General features: G+C 45.2%; 1 long non-coding RNA gene across 1 annotated transcript; it reads left to right on the forward strand.

Annotated features, from left to right (window-relative positions):
- The first annotated feature begins 4,297 nt into the window (after positions 1–4,297).
- LOC136577176 (uncharacterized) lies at positions 4,298–6,820 on the forward strand. Its single transcript, XR_010786443.1, has 3 exons — positions 4,298–4,441; positions 5,198–5,234; positions 6,668–6,820. It is a non-coding gene; the product is annotated as an uncharacterized lncRNA (long non-coding RNA).
- Positions 6,821–17,568: the final 10,748 nt, after the last annotated feature.

Genomic DNA, 17,568 nt, shown 5'->3' on the forward strand with positions numbered 1-17,568 from the left:
TCCTATGTACAGTAAATACAATCCCAGTGTCTACTTCACATGATAAACTTATCAGTCCGTATAGGAATGAATAACCCCAGTGAGTGTGAATTCGCAGTTTTGTAAGGTGGGGCACGTATATTACACTCTAGGTTAAGTCTAATTAGACACAGGAGCCCAGGCTATTTGCACATAATAGAAGATGGTTAGTCAGTGGAACCTGGTATACAGTTCTGCTATTTCTTTAGAGAAGTTTCTGTCTTCTATAGGAGATAAGTTAAATTCCAAAGGGTGGGGTACTGTGCTGTAGAGGGCCTACTTGTCTCTGCAAAGAAATGGGAATTAAGAATTGGTTATATTTGGCTGCACAGGAAGAGGCTGTATGTTGTATTATATGAAATATATACTGTTCAATGGCTGACAATGAAATGAGAAAAGAATTCAAAGGACAGGTATATTATTCACCCCCATTGTCGGGTCAGTTCCCTCTTCCACCTTCACCCCCTCCTTCATCTCAATTCCAACCATCTCCTCCTACCCAACCCTATGCCAAGCCATCCACTCCAAGGTCAAACATTGGACCGGAGGGATGGACCTGCTGGCATTGTGGACAAGAAAACCCGGATTGGAGAGAGAGCTGCCCTGCTGGCGGAGCTCCTCGGCACTAACCAGTTATGCCAATGCTCACTAGATCCAAGGCTAGTGAGTGGAAGCATGAGGAAGAGGACAAGGAGGAGACGCAGGGAGCGGAGGGTGGTACAGGAGTATATGTAACACAGGGGGAAGGCAGAAGGAGCCAATATGATGCAACGTCACAAAACGTCAAATATATTTCATGGACGCCACAAGAGCATATGTCGCTCATACAGCAATTACCAGACCTATGCCTTTCTTTAGACGGATAGCACAAATACAAGACACATACTCTGCAACATCAGCTGATCTGGGTCCTCTGATTATGTTGAAAACAGGGGAGGCAGTGGGAACTATAATCTTAAATCATGTGAAAGACTATTGTGGCACAGATTGGGATAAAATTAAACATAGAGAATGAAGAAGTGGTAAGATATTTTGAATTGGTCTAGAACGTTGGGCAAAAGAAAAAATAGAGAGAATAATAATAATAGTCTTTATTTGTATAGCTCCAACATATTCCACATTACAGAACCACAGTTACATAGTAATCAATTGATGGAAACAATAGGGGTGCGGGTCCTGCTCCAACGAGCTTACATACTACAAGTAATGGGGTGATACAGAAGGTAAAGGGCCTGGAGATGTGCACGGTATGGCGAGGTGGAGAGTGAGGGGTGATATACACATAGACAATGGTCAGACATTTAGCCGTGTGACGGCAGAAACAGTATGACTGCAGGAGCGGTTTATGATGGCTAGCAGGGATTGCAGTCAGTAGGTCAGGGAGCATGTTATCAGGTGGAGTACAGAGGGGTTTGTTTAGGGAATGCGGTATGCCTCCCTGAAGAGGTGTGTTTTTAGAGCACGCCTGAAGTTCTGCGAGTCCTGGATTGCTCGGGTAGCCCTTGGTAGTGCGTTCCAGAGGACAGGTGCTGCTCTGGAGAAGTCTTGGAGGCAGGAATGAGAAGTTCGAATTAAAGGGGCGCTCAGTCTAGTTTCGTTAGGAGAGCAGAGAGCCCGGGCTGGTTAATGGATTGAGATGAGGGAGGCAATATATGGTGGCGCTGCGCTGTGGAGGGCTTTGTGGATGAAGATAGCGAGTTTAAATTGAATTCTGTATTTAACGGGCAGCCAGTGCAGTGACCGGCACAGGACAGAGGCGTCCGAGTAGCGGCTGGACAGGAAGATGAGCCTGGCTGCCGCATTCAGGATGGATTGGAGAGGGTAGAGTCTGGTGCAGGGGAGGCCAATCAGCAACGAGTTGCAATAATCGAGCCGGGAGTGGATGAGGGCAACAGTAAGCATTTTTAACGTGTCCACAGTGAGAAAAGAGCGGATTCTTGCGATGTTCTTGAGGTGCAGCTGACATGTCCGGGCCAGAGATTGGATGTAGGGGGTAAATCATAGATCAGAGTCGAATATGACCCCAAGGCAGCAGGCGTGTTGTTTAGGAGTTATGGTGGCGCCACACACTGAGATGGAGATGTCAGGATGAGGTTGGTTAGTGGAGGATGGAAATACCAGTAAGTCAGTTTTAGAGAGGTTTAGTTTTAGGTAGAGAGAGGATATGGTGTTAGAGACAGCGACAGACAGTTGGTGATGTTTTGGAGTAAAGGTGCAGAGATGTCACAGGAAGAGGTGTCCAATAGGGGCTGTGTAGATAGAGAAAAGGAGAGGGCCAAGGACTGAGCCCTGGGGGACCCCAACAGCAAGGGGAAGAGGAGGGGAGGTAGAGCCAGCAAAGGAGACACTGAAATAGCGGTCAGATAGGTAGGCGGAGAACCAGGAGAGAGCAGTGTCCTTTAGGCCGATGGAGCGTAGCATACTGAGGAGGAGTTTGTGGTCGACAGTGTCAAATGCTGCAGAGAGGTCGAGGAGGATCAGTAGGGAGTAATCGCCCCTCAATTTGGCTGTCAGTAGGTCATTGGATACCCTTGTAAGGGCAGTTTCTGTCGAGTGTTGAGGTTGGAAGCCAGACTGTAGGGGGTCTAGGAGAGAGTTCTCTAATAAATAGCTTACAAGGCGGGAGTAAACCAGGCGTTCTAGTAGTTTGGAGATGAAGGGGAGGTTTGAGATGGGTCGGTAGTTGGCAGCATCAGTCGCGTCCAGAGTCGGCTTCTTTAGCAGTGGGGATATGATGGCGTGTTTGAAAGAAGAGAGAAAGATGCCAGAGGTCAGAGAGAGGTTGAATATAGTGGTGAGATGGGAGATGACCACTGGGGAGAAGGAACGGAGGAGGTGTGAGGGGAGGGGGTCGCTAGCGCAGGTGGTGGGGCGAGCAGAGAAGAGCAATTTGGAGACTTCTTCCTCTGTCGCTGGTCTGAGTACAGACAGTGAGCAGGAGCTAGATGCAGTGCTGACAAGACTAGGGTCAGGGCTAGTCTGGGATTGGGAAGTTATTTCCTGACGGATGTCATCAATTTTCTTTTTGGAGTAAGCAGCCAGCTCTTCGGCACTGAATCCTCCTTGTCTCTTTCTAATATCGCACAAAGAGAAGGAAGAAAGTGTAGAACAATTATATGCCCACCTTCAACAACGTTGGTCAGATTGGTGTATAGGGGCATAGAAGAAATGGGTGAAAATGTACTTAGTATGGCCTTTGTAGAAGGTTTATGGGAACCCCTAAAGTCCAAACTCATAGACGATAAGCCAGAGTGGAGACAGTCTGAATCTCCGGCCCTTTTACAGACAACAAAGGGCATTGAGTTAAACTGAAAGAAATGAAAAAAAAGAAGAAGATGTTTGGACAGTCCTGCCACAAGGTGTGCAAAATTCTCCAAACATGTACACCCAGGCACTCCAGTCTGTTTTGCAGGCCTGGACTCCGCCTGATGGAACTGTGCTGTTGCAATATGCTGATGACCTTCTGCTTTGTGCTGAGGACCTGAAAACATGTCAATCTGCATTCATTTCTCTTCTAAAATTTTTAGCAGAAAATGGCTGCAAGGCCTCAAAGGAAAAATTACAGCTTTGTAAACAAAAGGTTGTGTTTCTAGGCCATTGCCTAGCTCAAGAGACCAAACATCTCACAGAAGAATGCAAAACTGCAGTTCAAGCCATTTCTGTACCTTCTTCCGCTGCCAAACTCTGCACCTTTTTGGGACTTGTCTAATACTGCTGTCCTAGGCTGATCATGCGATGGCAGTATTGACGCGAAAACATGGAGGACGTCCACAGCTACTTGGGTATTACTCCATGAGAATGGATCCGGTGGCCTGAGGACCCCCCTCCTGTGTCCGTGCGGTGACAGAAGTACAAGTAATGGTTGAGAAGTCTTCTGAGTTGGTCCTGATCTACCCCTTAGTGGTTTTCACACCTCATGACATCCAGAGCATACTCACTCAAGAACAAACTAAACATCTGTCTCTAGCTCATCAAATAAGGTTGCAATGTGCCTTGTTCATGCCCCCCCTAATATTTCTTTTCAATCGTGCACTACGTTAAACCCGGCTACACTTCTTCCAATCGAGTATCCTGGTTCAAATGGGGGAGGGGGAGGCATAGGTGATCTAGGTATTACAGATCAGCTATTTTTAAATTTTTTTGCAACAAGATTCTGATCTATTTGAAATAGAATATCAGCATGATTGTCTAGCATTGATGCAACAAGAAAATTCAGGTTTTAAAAACAGTTACTGGAACCCCTGTTGATAATGCATATGTTGAGCTTTTTTCAGATCGTACCAGGGTGAGGATTGGCGACTCCACACTGGATATGCAGCGGTCACACAACAAGATGTCCTAAAAGCAGAAGCTCTGTCTCCGCATGTCTCAGCACAAGAAGCGGAACTGAAGGCCCTCACTGAGGCATGTAGAGTGGCGAAAGGTAAGACGGCAATCCTTTACACTGACTCCTGATATGCATTTGGCATAGCTCATGATTACAGCCCAATATGGAAGGCCAGGCAATTTTTAACTTCTGTAGGACAACCCATTAAGAATGGTGCAGCAGTACAGAACCTCATGAAAGCCCTACTCCTACCAGACAAAGTAGCAATCCTAAAGGTGAAAGCTCATACTAAAGCCGACACTGCAGAAGCAAAAGGCAACGCCCTAGCAGACTTCACAGCAAAGGCAGCGACCCTCAAGCCGTGGAAGAAAGAAGAAAAGAAGATACTGACCGTACAAGTCAGAGACTATGATTTGGACATTGATAAATATTTGGACATTGATGTACTAAAGACATTACAGTCACAAGCCAGCAAAGAAGAAAAACATAAATGGACTAATATGGGAGCAGTAGAACAGGACGGCGTATGGCGAACAGTCAGCAGAACTTGCCTATCACGATCCCTGTACCCCATGATGGCCTAGCTGATCCATGGAAAGACTCACCTATCAAAGGCAGCTATGCTACTGACGATTGAGAGAGAAAGGGTGGCCCCTGGGTTCTCTGTAGCTGCTACATCATTTGTCCAATCTTGCATGATCTGAGCCATAAGCAACAGGGCAGAAGTAAAATGACCGCAAAAACACTTGTCTAGGCCACTCTACCCATTTCAGAGATTGCAAATTAACGACATTCAGCTCCCATGTGTTGGGAAGTATAAATATGTGCTTGTTGTTGTTGATGTCTTTTCAGGTTAGAAGCCTACCCTGTTTCCAAGGTAAACGAGCAGGTAAGTGCAAAGAAGCTCATGAATGAGGTAATTTGCAGATATGGGGTACTGGAAGTGATTGAGTCAGACAGAAGTACACACTTCACAGGTGAAATAATGCAACACATCATGTCTGCCATGGGTATCTCCCAGGCATTTCACACCCCTTATCATCCACATAGTAGTAGAAAAGTAGAAAGGATGAACGGTACCCTAAAAAGTAAAAATACAAAAAGCAATGCAGGAAAACGGGCAAACCATGGACTGAGTGCCTTCCATTAGTACTTTTCTCAGTAAGATATGTACCTAGCAGAAAGATGGGGTTATCACCATATGAAATTTTGTTTGGCTGTGCACCAAGACTGGGCCTGTATTTTCCACAGCAGTTGCAGGCCCAGTATGGTGCACTAGCCGACATCTTGCATTAAGATATGATAAGGATGTATTAACGCTTTTTAATCTGAGTTTTGCGGTTTAAAACGATTTGTTTGTAAATATGAGTAAATTCATGAACTATACACAATGCAGCCTGCAATATGTATATATGATTCACGAGAGGGACAAAGCAGTCAGATGTGATGACAAATAATGAAAAATTGTGGAGAAATATTCTCAATAATGTAATTCCAGTAGCATCCTGGATACGGCCCCGGGCTGATGGTGTAGAATGCTCTGATGAATATAGCACTGGGGAAATGATTTTATGATGTAAAGGACACAAGCCTGATGTGTAAGTCTGTAGTACTACCTGTGGTGTTCGGACCGCCTCTATATGCTTTCCAATATTGGTTGCCCAAGTTCACAGGTACTATGATTGATAGTGAAAATAAAACCCATGGCATAGAGAACTGTGAAGAAACACTGGATGGCCTAGTATGCGGACGGAGTACAGCCGCATATGAGCCATGTTTCCAGCAGCCTTCAGTCAGCATATGTGATTGGACGGTGTTACCTGCGTCTTTCCATATGCTGATAGAAGTTGGGCCCCAATATATATGCTTTGTTATCAACCAAACGAACACCACCAGTATGTATAATCTCACCACTCCATTTTCTGGATGTTTACAAAACAATACATTGGTTTACAGAAACTTACCCCTTTTTGCCAGATGCTGAAGCTGCATTAAGGTACTACTGGCACCCAGATGCTATCCCTATGTCAAATCTGACTATATCCTTGGGTAGAATCGTAAGACTAATGAAAGACACTGAACACCTTCAAAAGCATTTGGATGTTACTAACCTCTCCCTTATGGAATTAGAAAAACAAACTGTATGGGTAGGAGATAAGTTGGTCAGCATAGGTACTTAGATCCAGGTAGACACAGAGTATCACTGGTATGATATGATATATCATATGATATTTATACTGGACGGTCACCTACTGCAGGAAAGATGATGGATTTTATGTTTCACCCATTACTAATACTGTTTCTTTTGTTTATTCTTTTGAGTGTTTGCAATTTCTGGACATTCTGTGGAATACGGAGACAAGCAAATTATCTGGAATCGCTCCCTCTATGATATCGTCATACGTAAAAGATCCGGCAAAGAAGACAATAAAGAAAGACCGGCAGGGGTAGCTTAGAACCCTTGATAGTACCACTACAAAGGCTCTTTTCAAGATGGACTGTTTCAAATGGGGGATTGTGAAGGCTATAAGCATAAAACACACACACACACATATATATATAAAGACGAAAGCCCTCACTGACAGACTCGCCAAAAGTTCTCCAACTTCCCGATGTCGTAGAAACATGAAATTTGGCACGAGCATAGATTATCTCCAAAATAGGAAAAGCTAATGGGTCCCAACTCGATTATTCAATTCTAGCGCAAAATAATTGGCGTCGAAATTTTACGTGCGGAATGTAATTTTTCACTTTCCGGTGTCATAGAAACGTGAAATTTGGCACGGGCATTGATTATGTCATAAATAGGAAAAGTTAATAGGTCGCAACTCAATTATTCAATTCTATGCGCAAAAGTATTAGCGTCCAAATTTTACGTGCGGAATGTAATTTCTTCACTTTCCGGTGTCATAGAAACATGAAATTTGGCACGAGCATTGATTATGTCATAAATAGGAAACGCTAATGGGTCCCAACTCGATTATTCAATTCTAGCGCAAAAGAATTGGCGTCGAAATTTAACGTACATAATCTAAATCTCTCACTTCCCAATGTCATAGAAACTTAAAATTTGGCACGCGCATTGAATATGTCATAAATAGGAAAAGTTAATGGGTCCCAACTCAATTATTCAATTCTAGCGCAAAAGAATTAGCGTCCAAATTTTACGTGCGGAATGTAATTTTCTCACTTTCCTGTGTTATAGAAACGGGAAATTTGGCACGAGCATTGATTATGTCATAAATAGGAAAAGCTAATGGGTCCCAACTCGATTATTCAATTCTATGCGCAAAAGAATGAGCGTCCAAATTTTACGCGCGGAATGTAATTTTCTCACTTTCCGATGTCACAGAAACTGGAAATTTGGCAATGGGTCCCAACTCCATTATTCAATTCTATACGCAAAAGAATTAGCGTCCAAATTTTACGTACGGAATGTCATTTTCTCACTTTCCGGTGTCATAGAAACGTGAAATTTGGCATGAGCATAGATTATGTCATAAATAGGAAAAGCTAATGGGTCCCAACTCGATTATTCAATTCTAAGTGCAAAAGAATTAGTGTCCAAATTTTATGTACGTAATCTAATTCTCTCACTTCCCAATGTCATAGAAACATGAAATTTGGCACAAGCATTGATTGTGTCATAAATATGAAAAGTTAATGGGTCCCAACTCGATTATTCAATTCTAAGTGCAAAAGAATTAGTGTCCAAATTTTATGTACGTAATCTAATTCTCTCACTTCCTGATGTCATTTTATATAAAGGAAACGTCGCATGGTTACCTCCCCGTGGTGTTTCCTGGGTAACGCAGAGAACTATGCAAAATGGTGAACATATGCTTTTCCTCAGTATCTCTAAAGTAACCACGACTTCATAAGATTTTCCGTGTGAACACCAGATAAACACCAGTACCAAATTAACTCGGGTGAAGCCGGGTATATCAGCTAGTATATATATATATATTTCATCCTGTCTCCTATGAACATCTTTGATAGACGCTTGTACATTCATGTGTTGTTTGCACGGCAAGATTGCATTGTTACAAGAATTGGAAATAGAGAATAGTACTTAGTACTTAGCAAACGTATATATAACGTACATTCTTCCTTATCTTCTGTTACACTGTTCAAAGGTCAGTGTGTAATAATGTCCAGTAAAGACAAGGCCTTAATAAGTAACTGCTATCTATGTAAAACATATAATTGACTAAAATGTACACATATTGACAATAGACCACTCCCCTTTAAAATACTATATAAAGGAAGATGTTTTGTAATAAAGGTAGATTGCTTTAAGACACGGTCATGATGTCTGTGTCCATTGCTTTCTCACGTCGGCCACCATAACCACCTCTGATTTGGAGCCTCACAGCATATTGACGGAACATTGAATTTCCCTAACATTAGATTTGGTGATCACTTTTTCCACTGGACATTGGTTCTGTTCCAGAGATCTCACACAATACCTGGAAGCGCTTGGACTCTTTAATACCGGGAAGTTGTTCCTGAGAATGGAGCCTAATCACACTTATCAGGTTACTGCAGGTCATGCTGGATTTTCCTGCTCTGTGACAACAGCTTTATATGGCTGAAGATACTAAAGAGTTAAATCAATATTTAAAGAGGAATTTTTACGTTAATTGGGCTGCCATGTTTCATATAAAACAGGTCTGTTTATTACCCCTAGAAACCACTGCCCCCTCTGGCTCACGTGTCTGGAGATGAGCTGCAATACCAGAAACAGCCACTGGCGTGGGTATCTGTAAAGAAGAACGGGCCCTTTTTATAATTCTGGATCACCCCTTTAAGTTATTTTCTGACATGTCTGGGTGCCACTGAACTGGGAGGTCACTAGATCCTACACACATTGAGATTGGTATAGTAATACATATGTTTCTTATTTCAGCCTAGGCAAACACACACACACATATATATATATATATATATATACACACACACACACACACACACACATACCTTCGTAGGAAATAGCTAGCAGTTACATGGTTAACAAGCAATACTATACCCTGGAATGTGCAAGCAGAATGTTGATTTACACGCCCATGCAGCTTTCTCATGGGAAACCTATCTGGGGGAAAACACTGGGACCTCATACACTGATAAGGAACAGCTACTTGGATAATGAACACAGTATAAGGGTGCATTCCCACGAATGTATATCGGCTCGGTTTTCACGCCGAGCCGATATACATTGTCCTCGTGTGCAGGGGGGGGGAGGATAGAAGAGCCAGAAGCAGGAACTGAGCTCCCGCCCCCTCTTTGCCTCCTCTCCGCCCCTCTGCACTATTTGCAATGGGGAGAGGCGGGGCGGGGCTAATTCTCGGCACTTAGCCCTGCCCCCGTCCCACCTCCTTTCATTGCAAATAGTGGAGAGGAGGCAGAGAGGGGGCGGGAGCTCAGTTCCTGCTCCTGGCTCTTCCATCTCCCCCCCCCCCCCCCTGCACATGAGGACAACGTATATCGGCTCGGTGTGAAAACCGAGCCGATATATGTTCGTCTGAATGCAGCCCCCATTTGTTTTTTTCTCATCTAGTTAGAGCTGACATGTTTGGTAGCAGCATACACCTGGGGCGTTAACATATGTTAATCACAGAGTCATTACATACTAAGTGTCACGTCAGTGTGGCTCGCAAGCACCACGCTCAGCATGGACATGGGGTGATGTTCACAACTACTGCAGTTGATACTACTATGCACTGTAGAACAGTGCGCACCACAATAGGAGTAGGTAAACCAGTAAGAAAAGACTGCGCAACACAAAAAGTACTACACTTAGCATGGTGTCAGGGAATGTACACACACAACTGAAAATAGACGCGCACCACGCTATGCTGAACAGTAACACCAGTCCAGGGAAAAGGAAGCCTGGCCCTAACCTAGCAGGGAGGTGAAGGGTTCCTGCTAGAAGGGGAGTAATCACCTCGATAAAGGCAGCCACACAGTCTCCATCCTGGGCCCTGATTGTGCCTATAGAGGCCCCCGGAGAGATGAACCGAACAGCAAAGAAATACAGAAATAAAAACAGAAATATAATTGAAAAGGAACCCGCAGCAACTTATCTGCAAGTAGCAGTAAACCCAGCACAGAAGAGCTCCAAACTCCAAGTACTCCGCTATGGAACGGAATAAGCAGCACTGAGCACAAGGAGGGGTGAGAATATAAAGCTACTCCACACCTGAAGACTAGCACAGCGATTAGAGACGCATACCTCCATTCTTCTCCCAAGCATGACTAATCCAGCATGCATCCAGTCTGTGCACATGGTGCTTTAACCCTTGTCCTGCATAACAAGGCGACAGATCTTGGCCTGCATTGAGGGCACCATGCAACAACGCTGTCGCGATTGAGAAGCCGCAACACTAAGCCAATCATGAGTTGTTATAATGTTGGGGGTGTACATGTGTATTGATGCGTCATGTTCAACTATATCTGTACCATTATGATGTGATTAAACCAGAAGTGTACTAGAGAATGACCAACATGGAGTCAGACTCAGATACTTTTGCATGCATGCAACTTCTCATTACAATCAATTTGAAGCAGGCAGTGAAGTACATGGAATATGATATTTATTCCCATAACAAGATGAATGGCAGCCAGTTCTGCGATAGACATCCTGAGGACCACAGTACAGGCCCCTAACCATACCTATGTGTGTCCCTCGCATGGAACAGGCATTGTGGCATTGTACTAAGGAGGAGGTCAGGGCTTGCAGGTTGGTTTATAGGGTAGTGGGTGGATCAGGAGCCGGATTGTACTGCTGTGCCTAATAAGAGTCTCACCCCAGATATTCTCCTCCTCTTCTGACCTCAAGCAAGGAGTAATGTGTGGGGCAAGAAGGGTTCCTGGGTAGCAGATGTCAGAGGACCTACTCTATCAGATGGCCAGTGGGTGGCAGCAGAAGGGGCATCATGGATACAGAACTTACTCAGGTCCTCTGCAGCAGTTAGGGAGGAACATGCGGTGGCACCACAAGGTATGCCACAGCGGTGGGCCTGCCGACCTTCCAGACTTGGCCCCAACCCTGAGGAGAGGCCTGGTCATAGCAGCAGGCCTGCGATGCAGGCTAGCACTGGGCTCCAAGTGGCCAGTGTACGGTCGCCTGCTCCTTCTGTGCCCCAAAAATAGTGTAGCCTACCTGTCCCCAATGCGGCTAATCATTCTCCACAGCTGGTAATCCTGGGGGGCTGAGCATGCATTTACTATGGGGACCTTTGCTGCGCAAATATGCAGGTCCTATTTTTTTGTGTGCGACCGAAGGCCACACAAAAAAAAAATCATTCCTGTGAAAAACCCATTGACATCAATGGCTTCCATTCTCTGCATATTGCATGCACGCAATGCGCTGTGCAAATACACCCTTAATTTAGTTCAAGTTTGGGTTTTTATGAAATCTTTCATTTATTGGCCAGCTGGAAGAGCAGAACGTTGCCCTATTGGAATTGACTTGGGGATCTCTTCTGTAGAAGTGTATTGGCGGAGTGTGAGGGGTTTACGGTGTGTCCAGTTGTCGCAACAGGTCATCTTGGCCAACAAAGATATTAGCCCCCTAGTGGTGTTGATTTTACATGCCGGGGGTCATGACTTGGACCAAAGCAAGCGTTGTTGCCACTTATATAGGCTGATTCAGAACAAATCTAACAGTTGCTACCCAAGTGCCTTTTAGTGTCAGAGGTCAAAGCCCGAGACCCCTTCATGGAGGGGTGGTCTTCCCCTTCATGGCGGGGTGGTCTTCCCCTTCATGGAGGGGTGGTCTTCCCCTTCATGGCGGGGTGGTCTTCCCCTTCATGGCGGGGTGGTCTTTCTTACTTATGTTTATATTTGGTATATAAATATTTACATTTTTGGGGTTTAATATTTGGGTGGTTATAAATAAAAGCCGTGGCCGTCCCCCTTCTACCATCAAACTGTGTTTCTAGTATTATTTTGGGGTTATCATAGAAGGCCCCTGGAATACTGGACACTATATGTGCAGTCTGACCTCGTTACCTTGTTCTAGATGATCTCATGTTGGCAGAGGACAGCCGTCCTAAAGGGACCAAAAATGATCTCTCTAACCTTTAGCTTGAAAACCAGCCCTCTCCCATCTGCTCTAGTTGCCCCACCCACGGTGACTCAACTGGGGGCGATCGCACACCCCAGGGAGGTTACAGCATAAAGTTAGACATCGTGTGCAGGAACTTTCTAAGTCACGTATTTTACTTGTCACGTACCAAGTTATGTGCTCTACTCCAGTCACATTGAGAGCTGCATGGACGACTCCTACCTCCTCAAGCTTCCTAGTTCTTGCTGGGCATTGTTTCTCCTTTACGGCACTGCCAAGTAGGTGAGAGGAGACTTATAGGTCACGCAATGCTCCTTGGAAATATTTAACGTGCAAATGAAAGATAGTACAATGACTCTGCAGCGCCACCTTTTGGAAGGCGGCATCTCTACAAAGCAATGTCCAATTTTCTTAGAGGCCTGTCACATGACTGAGGATATAAAACAAACCAGAATAGCCATGTACAGACAGCTGTTTTCTGGGTTTTCGCCCCTCATCAGTGCACAGTAAAGTTTTGGTTGTTGGATGAGGGGTCTTTCTCCTTGTGGAGACCGCCACATAGGCATGAGGAGACATACAGAACATGCACTGCTCCCTGGGAAATCTGGTATGCAAATAGGAGATAGTACAATGCTTCTACAGTGCCACCTATTGGAAAGCAGTGTCCATGGACAGTCTGTGATTGCTAGCAGCGTTCTATAGTTCCCATGTCATTATGGCATCTTCATAAGTTTGCAGAGTCAGGAGCACAGAACAGATGAAGTCCTTGAATCTGAGGCAGTTTTTGGGCCTCTAGTATTACACACGGCCTCTAAACATTTATGTAATGTACTACGTCATACAAGAGTTCCACCTTCCACCTGCCGAGCACACATTCTAGCCGTGGGCGCCAAATAGAAAATTCTGGAAAATGACCAAATTCTGCCTGCCTGCTGCCACCACTAGCGGGAGCTCACAGCAGAGGGGGCCACACATCCCCCATTGTTCTCAATAATAAACCAGTCTGAAGAGAGCTCCCTCTAGTGGTGGCTGTATATATCTATACATAGTCAGCTCCCTCTAGTGATTGCTGTATATATCTGTATGCAATGCACTCCCCCTAGTGGAGGCTGTACTTATCTATATGCAGTGAGCTCACCCTAGTGGTGGCTGTAAAAATATGTATGTAGTGAGCTCCCCCCTAGTGGTGGCTGTAAAAATCTGTATACAGTGAGATCTCCCTATTGGTGGCTCTATATATATATATATATATATATATATATATATATACATACATACAGTGATCTCCCCCTAGTGGTGACTGTATAGATCTGTTAACAGTGAGTTTTCCCGAGTGGTGACTGTATAGATGTGCATGCAGTGAGCTCCCCCTAGTGATGACTGTATAGATCTACATGCAGTTAGCTCCCCCTAGCGGTGACTGTATAGATCTACATGCAGTGAGCTCCCCCTAGTGGTGACTGTATAGATCTGCATGTATTAAGCTCCCCCTAGTGGTGACCGTATAGATCTGCATGCAGTGAGCTCCCCCTACTGGTGACGGTATAGATCTGTATACAGTGAGCTCCCCCTAGTAGTGGCTACTGGGCTGGCAACAGCACCTGGCAAACCTTGGCAGATGCCCAGAAGGGTCCACTCAGGGGTGGGGTTACTATGGTCCTCGGTGTATGAAATCATTTGCATCTTTAAGACGTAGATACAACTGACCAAGATCGCGGCCCTGCAGGGAGACGAGCGCCTCTGCTGTCCAGTGCCTACTGTTTCTCACCTCCGGGCCTTATGTACCCTCAGTAGGTCAGGATTTTCACAGGGTCTGCCATTGTCAGTTCCTCAAGAATTGCCCCAGGAGTCTTGACTATGGAAAATCCTGACCTGTTGTTGGTAGACTGATCTAGACTCGCGGAGGACGCTGAACGAGCAACAGACCACCGTTTACTAAACTTCCTGCTGACGGTTACTTAGAAATCGTGGTCAGACAAGTGCAAGAAACCTCCAGACAGGGAAGTACTGCGAAACGCGTCCGGATTAGGAAATGCTTGCGCAAACACCTCCCACGACTCACAACACACTTTCTCACCATGACCTGATTCTTCAAACACATGAGCAGAGGGCTGCAGTGACATGGCGCCCCCCACTGGCACTACAGAATATTAACACTGGTGATAACAGGCTTGCCGGGAGCAGAGGCTCATGGGAAGAAACAGAAAACGAACATGGTCTAAGACATTCGTGGCTTAGATCTGTGATATGGGATGATTGCAGAGGACGGCTGTAGGATTCCTTTAACCCCTTCAGAACAATTTTTTTCTTTACTTTTGTTTTTTCCAACCCCACCTTCCAATTATTCTGGTGAGACAGCCGTATGAAGAGTCGTTAGCTGCGGGACAGGCTGGATCTTGTAATGTACCAAACAGGATACCGCGGAATACCGCAGCATGAAACAAACCGCGGCATGTTCTAATTGACTCGGAAAAGCGAGCGGCCGGCTACCAGTGTAGTCAATGGAAGCCAGCCGTCATGCGACACTTCTGCTGTGAGCATAACAGAGGTATTGCGTGATTACACATCTCCGCCCACCGCTGGCTGTACTGCGCATGCGCATCGGTCCGCCGGACGGGACTCGAGCGGCAAATACAGAGAGGTGAGTATGGGGGTCTTTGGAGGGGTGTCATGACGGACTCCACTGCGATATTACGCTGGCGGAGTCCGTCACTGCCATGGGCATGAGGCCTAAGACTTTATAGTTAATGTTTTTGTTATATAGTTTTCAGGGAAAGATGCAGTAAAGCTTGTATTTTATTAATTTTTATCTCTGTACATTCTGAGCACATAAGTCAAGTGGGCGGTCCTATCAGTGATTGACAGCTCTGTAAATCATCCACAAGAGAGCGGTCAATCCCTGATAGCACCACTCACTGGACCTTAAACCTCAGAATGAGAATCATAGAATGGTAGAGTTGGAAGGGACCTCCAGGGTCATCGAGTCCAACCCCCTGCTCAGTGCAGGATTCACTAAATCATCCCAGATATCTGTCCAGCCTCTGTTTGAACACTTCCTTCGAAGGAGACCTCACCACCTCCTGTGGTAACCTGTTCCACTCATTGATCCCCTCACTGTCTAATATCTGATCTGTGTCTCCTCCCTTTCAGATTCATCCCATTGCTTCTATTCTTTCCTTGTGCAGATGAGAATAGGGCTGATCCCTCTGCACTGTGACAGCCCTTCAGATATTTGTAGACAGCTATTAAAGGGGCTGTCTCGCGCCAAAACTTTTTTTTTTTTTTCCATAGGCCCCCCCGTTCGGCGCAGGACAACCCCAAAGGATGTGTTAAAAAAAAAAATTTATTACTTACCCGAATCCCCGCTCTGCAACCTCTTCCTTCTTCCTTTACCAAGATGGCCACCGGGATCTTCACCCACGATGCACCGCGGGTCTTCTCCCATGGTGCACCGTGGGCTCTGTGCGGTCCATTGCCGATTCCAGCCTCCTGATTGGCTGGAATCGGCACACTTGACGGGGCGCAGCTACGATGACGACGTGGGACCAGCTCTCCGGCACGAGCGGCCCCATTCACCAGGCAGAAGACCGGACTGCGCAAGCGCGTCTAAAAACGCCAGAAGACAGCGAATTTAGACGGATCCATGGCGACGGGGACACTAGCAACGGAGCAGGTAAGTGAATAACTTCTGTATGGCTCATATTTAATGCACGATGTATATTACAAAGTGCATTAATATTGCCATACAGAAGTGTATAACCCCCACTTGCTTTCGCGAGACAACCCCTTTAAGTCTCCTCTCAGCCTTCTCTTCTGCAATCTGAACATTCCCAGATCCTTTAACTATTCCTCATAGGACATGATTTGCAGACCGCTCACCATCTTGGTAACTCCTCTCTGAACCTGCTCCAGTTTGTTTCTGTCATTTTTAAAGTGGGGTGCCCAGAACTGGACACAGTATTCCAGATGAGGTCTGACTAAGGAAGAGTAGAGAGGGATAATGACCTCATGTGATCTAGACTCTATGCTTCTCTTAATACATCCCAGAATTGTGTTTGCCTTTTTGGCTGCTGCATCACATTGTTGACTCATGTTCAGTCTATGATCTATTCATATACCCAAGTCTTTTTCACATATGATGCTGCTTAGCCCAATTCCTCCCATTCTGTATGTACTTTTCTTGCCCAGATGTAGGACTTTGCATTCCTCCCTGTTAAATGCTATTCTGTTAGTCACCACCCATGTTTCAAGCTTATCCAGATCTTTTTGAATCCTCTCTCTTCTTTGATTCCCTCCTACCTTTCTGTCTGCAATTTTTTTTCAGTTTCCCCTCAATCCTCTTCTAAGATCATTTATAAAAATGTTGAAGAAGTTTAAATGAATAAAAGACAAGTTCTACTGAATCTTTCCCTATAAAACTATTTACTCGTCTGCTCCGCTCCTCCTGCTCTAAAACACATTACCTTTAAATGTCGCTGTCAGAAGGACTGTGGCATTTAAAGGGCTAACAGCCACACTCAGTTTTCTTTCAGATCACGGCGGTTGCAGGCAGAGGGCAGCTGTAGAGACAGCCCGCTCCATACACAGCGTATGCAGTAGACAGCTACATACATGTTAACTACACGGGGGAAGTGCAGTTAGGAACTATATCTAACTGTCTGCCATGAACAGGTTAATAGACATCTATGCAGGCAGCATGGAGAGCTTACCCTAGGCCCTGGGCTGCCATACTAACCCATCGAGACCCTACGATCGCACCTGGCTGCTAAGATGTCAGCTTTTAACTGCGGCGCCTACACTGCTGTTTAAGAGTCCTGCATCAAGCCTTAAAAGCCAAAATTTGGCAGCAAGATTATATATCGTTTTGTTCAAAATTCAAGAATAAAAAAAGTTGTGCAAGAGTTTCCCAACTGAACAACACGATGAGGAAACCCATCAGAGCCTGGTACAAATTACCCAAGTCAGTAAAAGTAAACTACGAAGTACAAGAAGAACCTTTCAGGCATGGAGTACATGAGCTTTATTAGCCGTTCAACCGAAACCACGTAATGCCCGGTGCTGACACGCTCCTCTAGTTTTGTTAGTGGGATGGGTTTTGGATTTCTCAGTGGACACTTTTTGCCGTAGGTTCTTAACTGGATTTAAATCCGGTGAC

The sequence above is a fragment of the Eleutherodactylus coqui genome, chromosome 8 (assembly GCF_035609145.1).
Source record: "Eleutherodactylus coqui strain aEleCoq1 chromosome 8, aEleCoq1.hap1, whole genome shotgun sequence".
NCBI classification, from domain to species: Eukaryota; Metazoa; Chordata; class Amphibia; order Anura; family Eleutherodactylidae; genus Eleutherodactylus; species Eleutherodactylus coqui.